This window comes from Talpa europaea (genome assembly GCF_964194135.1).
Source record: "Talpa europaea genome assembly, chromosome: 14".
NCBI lineage: Eukaryota > Metazoa > Chordata > Mammalia > Eulipotyphla > Talpidae > Talpa > Talpa europaea.
In genome coordinates, this window is record NC_140082.1 from 36,961,197 (window position 1) to 36,969,841 (window position 8,645).

Sequence of the window (8,645 nt, forward strand, 5' to 3'; positions counted from 1 at the left end):
AGATTTCTTGTTCCTGTCATGTACCTACCTAATTAATAGTCCTTTTCCACATACTTTTTTGCCTAAAGTGTGTGTCTATGGCCTTTTTTAAGTTCTTTGTGTTTGTTTGATTTTTAAAAATTATTTTCAATTCTAATACTCTTTTCTAATACTCTTTTCAGTGGCTGTTGTGCAACGTAAGATGAGTCAGAATTTAACAATAAGACTTTGCCTTTCATGAAATTGCATTTCAGAAAGGAAGAAGGAAAATAACTACTGGCCAATGGTTTGGAAATTTCCACACCTCTCGTTAGCTCAGCAACACTACAAGCTTTGTTTTATACATGAACACAGCCTATGATGGCATCCTCCAGACCACCCCTGGGTCAACAAGCGAGACAAGGGAGACAGGAGATCCTGATTCTCAGCAGGCTAGGAAGGAGGTTGAGAGATGGATTAGCGCACTTCAAAAGGGCTGCTTTAAAGGTATTAATGTTATGAATTTAACGGGACATTCAATGGCTGATGGCATTGAAGGAGACATTACAGGTTCTTCTTTGTTGAAATCTTACCAGTCTTTCTCTAACATAGATATGTAGTGCTGGGGAAATAATCCTGCCAACCAAAGACTCCCCTGTACAGAGACAGAAATAAACAACTTATCACAGAACAATTTATTATCAAATTTGAAGGCATGTAAGGCAACATAAAAGTGACCAAAAAAATGAACAGAACTGCATAGAAATGTATACAGTAAAGTAGAAGAAAGAACAATTCCTTATGTCCTTGAGAAAGATGCAATATCAGGCCCTGTGATGGTCTCTAGAGACACCTCTAAGCTCATTCCAGAGTTTGCAGTTCTTGGGGCAGAAGACCTGGATTGTAAAAACAGATGTCTCTATAACTGACCTCTGACTTGCTCAAGAAGACAGGCTAAGTGGGGAAGAGATTCTTTCCTCAAAGAAAAATGGCACCCATTACAATTCCCATTACAATTTATATTCCCATCTACACTTTCAGTAGCTCTGCTTGATTAGGAAGTGTTGCTCTGCTCACTACTGATGCAAACCTACCTTCCTCTTTTCAGATTTTTGCTTTCATCCAACAGCAATGAATATGATACTTGGTAAAAATGAACAATAATGGACCAGTGAGGACTGAATACCACCAGCATTCCTAAATGTCCTATTGATCTCTGAATAACTACCCTCTGAGTTTCACTTTCTTGGCAATTCTTCTGGAAGTAAGCTTATATTTTTCTTGAGAAGATCTTTAGCATGACCTCTATTTAATAGTAGCTTGAGTTCAATTTTAATTAGGCTATAAGTGGTAAATATTTGCTAATAGACTTTGGTGTGAATAATTAATCTATACTAGACTGCAATGTACTGACAATTTATGTGACCAAACGAACAGCTCAGATCCAATAAAGTCTTAGTAAAAGCAATCCTTTCTAACCTAATTGCTAAAAATATAAGATGTCTATAAAACTGTTGATTAAAAAAACAATAATTGTTATTACTCTTTAAAATTTATTCCTATTGCAATGGTTTATATAAACAAGATATTCTTTCCATTTTGTTAACATTAGTGCAAACAACTATCCTATCAAAAAACAATAAACTACAGTTAGGCAAATTTTGTATTTTACCCTTTGTAGTACTTGAGCATTTTTTTACTAGAGCAGTGTTTAAAAGAAGGCAGGCTTTTATTTTGCCAATGAATAAAAGTTGACTGATCTGGAAGTCCAATTATTCTTTTAACAGCTTTATGGAGATCTAATTTACATACCATAAAATTTACCCAATTTAAATGTAACATTCAATGATTTTTAGTAAATTTACAGAGTTGTAAAACCAGCTGCACAATCCAATTTTAGAATCACAAAAGGATCCCTTTGCCCATTCTCAGTCTCTCCTCAACCCACCCCCATGAAACTAAAAGCCTATTTTCTGTCTCTATTGATTTGCCTTTCCTTGGAAATTTCATACACAGGGAATCACATATCATGTGGTCTTTTGTGACTGACTTCTTTCAGCAGGCATAATGTTCTCAAGGTTCATCCAAATTGTAGCTGGTATAAGTAGTTCATTTTTTTTTATTGCCAAATAATGTTCTGTTATATGGATATTGCACATTTTGTTTATCCATTCACCAGTTGATGGACATTTGGATCATTTCCACTTTGGGGCTATTATGAGGAAAGCTGCAATGAACATTAGCATGCAAGTCTTTGTGTAAACATACGTTTTTCTTTCTCTTGGGTAGATTTCTGGGGTTAGCATTGCTGGGTTTTATGATAAATTTATTTTAACTTTTTAAGAAACTGCCAAACTGTTTTTCCAAAGTGGCAGTACAATTTATATTCCCATTAGCAACATATGAGAGATTCAAGTTTCTCTGTATCCTTACCAACATTTGTTATTGTCTGCATTTTTGACTGTAGTAGTTCTAGTGTGTATCTCACAGCGGTGTCTCATTGTTGTGTTAATTTTCATTGCCCTGATGACTAAGGAGGCTGAGTGTCTTTATATGTGCTTCGTCATTCATAGATCTTCAGTGAAATAGGCATTCATTTATATTGATGTAATATAGATGTGCATTATTTTATTTTTTTTGTTTTTTATATATTTGTGCATTTTTTAAACAATATGTGCTTCCCCCCTCAGTTGTAGTCCCTATAGAACTTCCTTCCCTAAGGCACCCTTGCACCATCACCCCAGTCCCCTGTGCCCCTCCCTCCCTCCCTCTGATCCCTCTCCCTCCTCCGCCCCTGCAGGATGTCTCTGATTTATAATTGTCTGTTTTTACTTTGTTGTATTTTGTACTTTTATTATTTTTTTACACTGATGTCTTATTTGGTTCCCATATATTCCTCATATAAGTGAAACCATCTGATATGGTTTCATATTTTTATTTTTCCTTCTCACTTATTTCACTGAGTATAATTCCTTCCAGCTCCATCCACATTGCTGCAAATGACATGAGTTTTTCTTTTTTGATTGCTGAATAGTATTCCATTGTATGTATGTGTGTATGTACACATCTTCTTGATCCAGTTATCTATTTTTGTGCATTTGGATTGTTTCTAGGTTTTACCTATAGGAAGAAATGTTCAACATCCCTTATTATTAGGGAAATGTAAATTAACACCACACTGAGATACCACCTTACACCAGTAAGAATGGCACATACCAAAAAACAAGCAACAACAAATTTTGGCAAGGATGTGCTGAAAAAGGAACTCTCCTACATTGCTGGTGGGAGTGCAAACTGGTCCAACCATTTTAAAAGCTGTCTGGAGGTTTCTCAGTCTACTAAAAATGGAGCTACCATATGACCCAGCAATTCCACTCCTAGAGATCTACCCAAAGGGCACAAAAACATTGATTCAAAAGAATACCTGTACCCCTGTATTTATTGTGAACTATTTATAATAGGTTAGACCTATAAACAACCCAGATATGCATTATTTTAATAGCATTTAATAGATTCCAGATTTTAAAAATTAATTTCATTATATTTGAGAGAGCATTCACTATGTGCAACCTAATGGACTATTTGCTTTGTAACATTAAATGAGCATTGTTTGGCCTCCCTGGTGGCGCAGCAAGTTGAGCGCCTGTGAAGCTGTCCACAGACTCTGCAGTGCGAGTTCGATTCCCAGCCAGCCAGGGAGAAACCCACATGGCGCAGCAGACCCCTCCTGCCTCGCCCGCTGCTCCCCCCAGCAGTGTCTTCAGTCCTTCTGCCTGTTCTGTTCCCCATTCTGTCTCTGGTGAATCCGCTCACCCTCCTGTGCCTCTGACTGTACCCCAGTTCTTGCATAAATAAATAAATCTTTTAAAAAATAAATTAATAAATGAGCATTGTCTATAAATGAGCCATGTATTGAGTTAGTTGCTTTGTCATGAAGTAAAAAGCAATCTTACAGTTCTTGAGGAATTTATAGAAATAACCACATCAAAAGGTAGAGTTGATAGTGAATTTTATGCACTATTAAAAGGTAATTTAACAGTGCTTTGGTAGGAAAAAAATAATATCTTCTATCTTGATCAGGAAGAAGTATCAAGGAAGGCTTATACAAGAGGCGCTAGAAGAGACACTATTTGTAGAAAGGTTAGAAGTCCAGACGAATGAAAAGGGAAATGGAAAGAAAGCACATTCCACGTTGAACAAGTGAAAAGAGGCAAGGAAAAAACACTGTACATGAATGAAGAATCATGTAAATAACTGTTCAGCTATGTTACAGAATTCACAAAGACAAGTTGTTAGAAAGTTAGACAAGGCATTATCATGACATAATTTGCTAAACAAATGAGTACGCATATACACGCACATCTTATTTTCAAGAATGGAAATAATCTAGGTTTATTATTAAAGCTGTTTTTGTCTGGGACATTCTATAATCTATATTTAATATAAATTCAAAGTTAGAAAAGGAAAATAATGGAAAAAAGACACCACCTAAAAAGTCACAAATTATGCCTCTAATTATTAATAGAAAAAAATAATCAAAGACAAATGTCATAGAATTTATAGCTGTAGAATTCATAGGACTCAGCAGTTGACTGACTTGTGGAGACAAATGATAGGAAAACCAAAAAAGGCCCCGGGGTTCGGAGTTGTTGAGAAATTAATTGTGCATTGGACTTATAAAGGGAGGCACCATTAATAAATGTTTGTTAAAGCAGAGAGGAATATAAGTTTAGTTGGGAGCTCTTACACTTAAAGTGCTAGCATTTCTCCAAGTCTTCAGTGGATATTTAAGTTTTTTGAGTGACTTTGGACACATGAACCACAGTTCAGCAAAGTCATCAGAGTTGAGAGGAAATTGTTGAGGTCATGGCATTAGGAAAGACCGCTTATATGTAGATGATTATAATGTTCCTCTCTTTGCCCTGCTCTCATTCTTGGGGGATTCGAGATAACCCTGAATTCTCATTGGCAATACTTGCAATACTCTTTTGTAGAATTTCTTTGACCTCCTCTGTTGTAACAATATCCATTTCCTCTCTACTTTAGCTAGTCATTGCCCACCACACCTCCGAATATTTGTCCTGTGTGCATGACTCATCATAGTTTTCCAGGATACAATTGTGAAATAGTCCTGAGTATAAGTAACCTAAGTAAAATTCTCCCACGTCTGTCAGTATTTGAAATATAGCTCTATGTTTTATAATGTTTATCATCACTTTACTCTTTTTTTAAGATTCATTTATTTATGCATGTAAGAACTGGGATACAGGCCAGAGGTGCAAGGGGGAGTGCAGTGAGAGTATTCACCAGATACAGAGTGGGGAACAGAATAGGCCATCTGCTGAAATACACTGCTGAGGGGAGCAGCAGGCGAGTCAGGAGAGGTCTGCTGTGCCATGTGGTTAGCTCCCTGGCCAGACGGGGATTGAACTCATCCTACAGAGGCTGCGGATAGCTTCATAGTGCTGTGCTTAACCCCTTGCACCACCAGGGAGGCCCTTTCACTTCACTTTTGAATCAAAAATAATCATCTGTGAGCATCCATATATTTAAAAATCTACCATGTGCCTCCATTGTTCTGATTATAATTCAGTGAAGATGTGATGTGAATACATTTCTCATCCATTCATTAAAACTGTATGTGTGAATAATGTCAGCATGGTAACTGAGCCCTAATGTCACCATTTCCCTGCCTGCATATTGCTTAGTAAAATTGATTCTGGTTCAAGGTAGAATATGATCTAATATAATCCATAGTGAAACCCTGAGAAATCTAATGTGAAAATGGCCTTAGGAAGGTACTGTGACGAGTCCCCACAGAGATCAATTCAGCTGGCAATGCTATTCTGAGAACACAGTGATGAACTCTTCATTGGCTTTGGCCTTCCCAGGTTATAATCCATTCCAGGCAGCTTTTTTTAGTGTTTACTATATACCACAAAGTATAAAATACATTTGATTTGGGAGAATTTTGCTAAAAGAAACTGTATAACCATTATGAAAGGCTCTCCACAGCTGCTATCAAGTTCCATGAAAGTATGTCATTAAACACGTGTGTCCTGAAAAGAGTTTGTATTTCACTTTGTCCTCCGGAGAATATATTTTGAAGTAAAATAATTCTACTAACTTGAGCTTTGGATGGTAACATACTAAAAATAGTAGCAAGAATCATGACATGGAGAAAGCAAGGTTGGGGCTGCCCAGAGTGAACAGATTCCTCAGACTCTCGTCCCAGTTCCGGAGACTCACTGACCCCAAATGCCTTCACTTCCCACCTCGACACCATGAACAATGAGTGCAGTTGCCACTGAGTGACAGGAATGTGGAACTACTTCAGGCAAACAACCAAGGAAACAGTACCTAACGGTGGCAGAGGCCCTTTATGGAAATTATAAGCAAGAGGTCTTCCATTGCAAGTGACAGAACACCTAATTTTGGTAAAATTTAAAAAAAAAAAGACTTAGTGGCTGCCATTAATAAGTCCCTAGCTAGGTTTATGTTTGGGTAAAGTTTAAGCACAAAGTTCAAAAAAGTAACTGAAGAACTAGTCTTCCTGCCTTCACTGCTTTAGCAACTTTATTTCTGTCTCTTCCTTACAGACTCCATTTCCCCTTCTGGTGAATTCCCCATATTCCCACCTCCCACAGACCTACAAGTTTCTTCTCCAGTCATTACTACAGCTGAGAGAAAAAGTGTTTCTTGTAGAAACCTTAAAATTCTTCTAACCATATTCTTGTCTCTAATTAGATTGTGTTCCCATCCAGAGGCCATTCTCTTGCCTAGTGACTGGTGCCCTCAGTGCCAAGCCTGGAGCTAGGTTAGGACAATGTACCACAAAAAGTGGGGTGTGTCTCCAGGTAAAATATCAGTTTTGTCCCAGGAGCAAAGGGGAGGGAGGTACACTGCAAGAGAAACATCTGGGCACTGCAAGTCATCCATTCAGTTTTGTTGTGACCTATTGCCATGAGAATGCAAAGCATTGACCCAAGGCTGAGGGAATACTGGGGGTCAGTGGCCCTTTTAAGCAGTCACATAAATATGATTTCAAAAAATCTGGATATCCTTTAAAAAGGAGTTGATGTAGAATTGCTAGATTATGGATCTCTAGGCCAGGAAAAAGTATCCACTGTCATCTGTTAAAGGCCATATACAGTTTTCAATGTCCAAGTAGAATGTCCCATCATTCATTAGCTCATTCCCTAAGTATTTATGAAGAACTAACTTGTGATATCCCTGTATTAAGTGCGGGTATCCCACAGGAAGTTAGACACAGCCTTTGTCCTCCAGGGACTCAGTCTCTAGAGGGAAGGTCAAATGAAAAACCATGTGACAATCACAGTGAAATGAACCTTCTGCTAGACCTACATCTATTAGACCTACCTTCTCTAGATATACCTTTATTAGACCTACCTATTCTAAATTACTTTCCCAGGCCTATATCTCTAGGCCTACTAAAAGTAAAAACAAGATGTTCAGGGAGCACAGGGTAGTAAGAGAAATAGGGACATACATTCTGGGTCACACAGTTTGCAGAAGCATAGCATATTTTGTTTCTGTCCCATTGATCTTGTCAGATAGTGAGGTTATCTCCAGTTTCTATAAAACTAATTAGAGAGAGGTTAAGTGACTTGGCCATTTTTTTTATAGCTGGTGAGGAGCAGAGGGTTTGGGGAACCAGTCTGACTGGCTTCTGTAGCTAATGGGGTTGGGTAGGCAGGTGGGGTGGGTGGGATGGAACTCAGAACAGGTGGGTGAAGGCAAAGGGCTCTGGGTGCAGAGCAGTGGTGGAAGGCCAGGTCACATTAAGATATAGAGAAGCAGGTGGTTGAGAAAGGTCCCTTTAATTGTTGGTTGGAGCTAGGTTATTTGGCACACGGCCTAGGGCAAGGAACACATGAATATTTTTAATATCTAATTACTACAATTGCAAAACTCAAGACCCAGTAAAACTTAAGATAATCTTCTAAAATATACATACCTGTATTAGACTTACTGGAGCCTATTTTTCCATATCTCAACACTAAAAACGAAAGCTAACTTCTTGGGTATTTTCCAAAATGTTTGAGTGAAAAGCAGTATTCAGGAGCTCTTTTTAAGGCTGAAGTCTTTATGTTTGAGTTTCACCTTACGTTCAACATTTCAGAACTGGATGACCATATTTTGAAACTGCAAACTATAGTGATTTGCTCCTTCTTTCTTTTTCTCCAAATTAAGGAGTAAAAAAAAAAAAAAATCTCCCTAGTGGCTCCAGTCACACCATTTAGGAATTTGTTTAATCCTAGAGACTTTAGGTCAACACCTTTTTAAACTAAGCAGTTTGTTTACTGTTCCAAGCAACTGAGCCTTAAAAATTCTTTCCTTCAACTTTTTAGATTTTCTTATCCACCTCCTAACAAACCTGAGAGAAAAACAGAACAAACAAAAACCAAGAGAGGCTTGAGAATCCAAGTCAAATTCTGTAAAGATATTCCGACGGGGGTAGAAATCATGGCAACAAATCTTACTCCTCCTCCTTCTACATCAATATCAGTTCATGCTGCTGACACAATGCTGTATATCACAGCACCACATCTGGTTCCTTGCCCTCTTTTTGAAACCAATTGTCTTGATGCAAACATCGATCTATGTCATTCCGTAACAGTGTGTTGTCCACAGGTCAGAAATGTAGAGGTTCTGAGGGTGGCTGA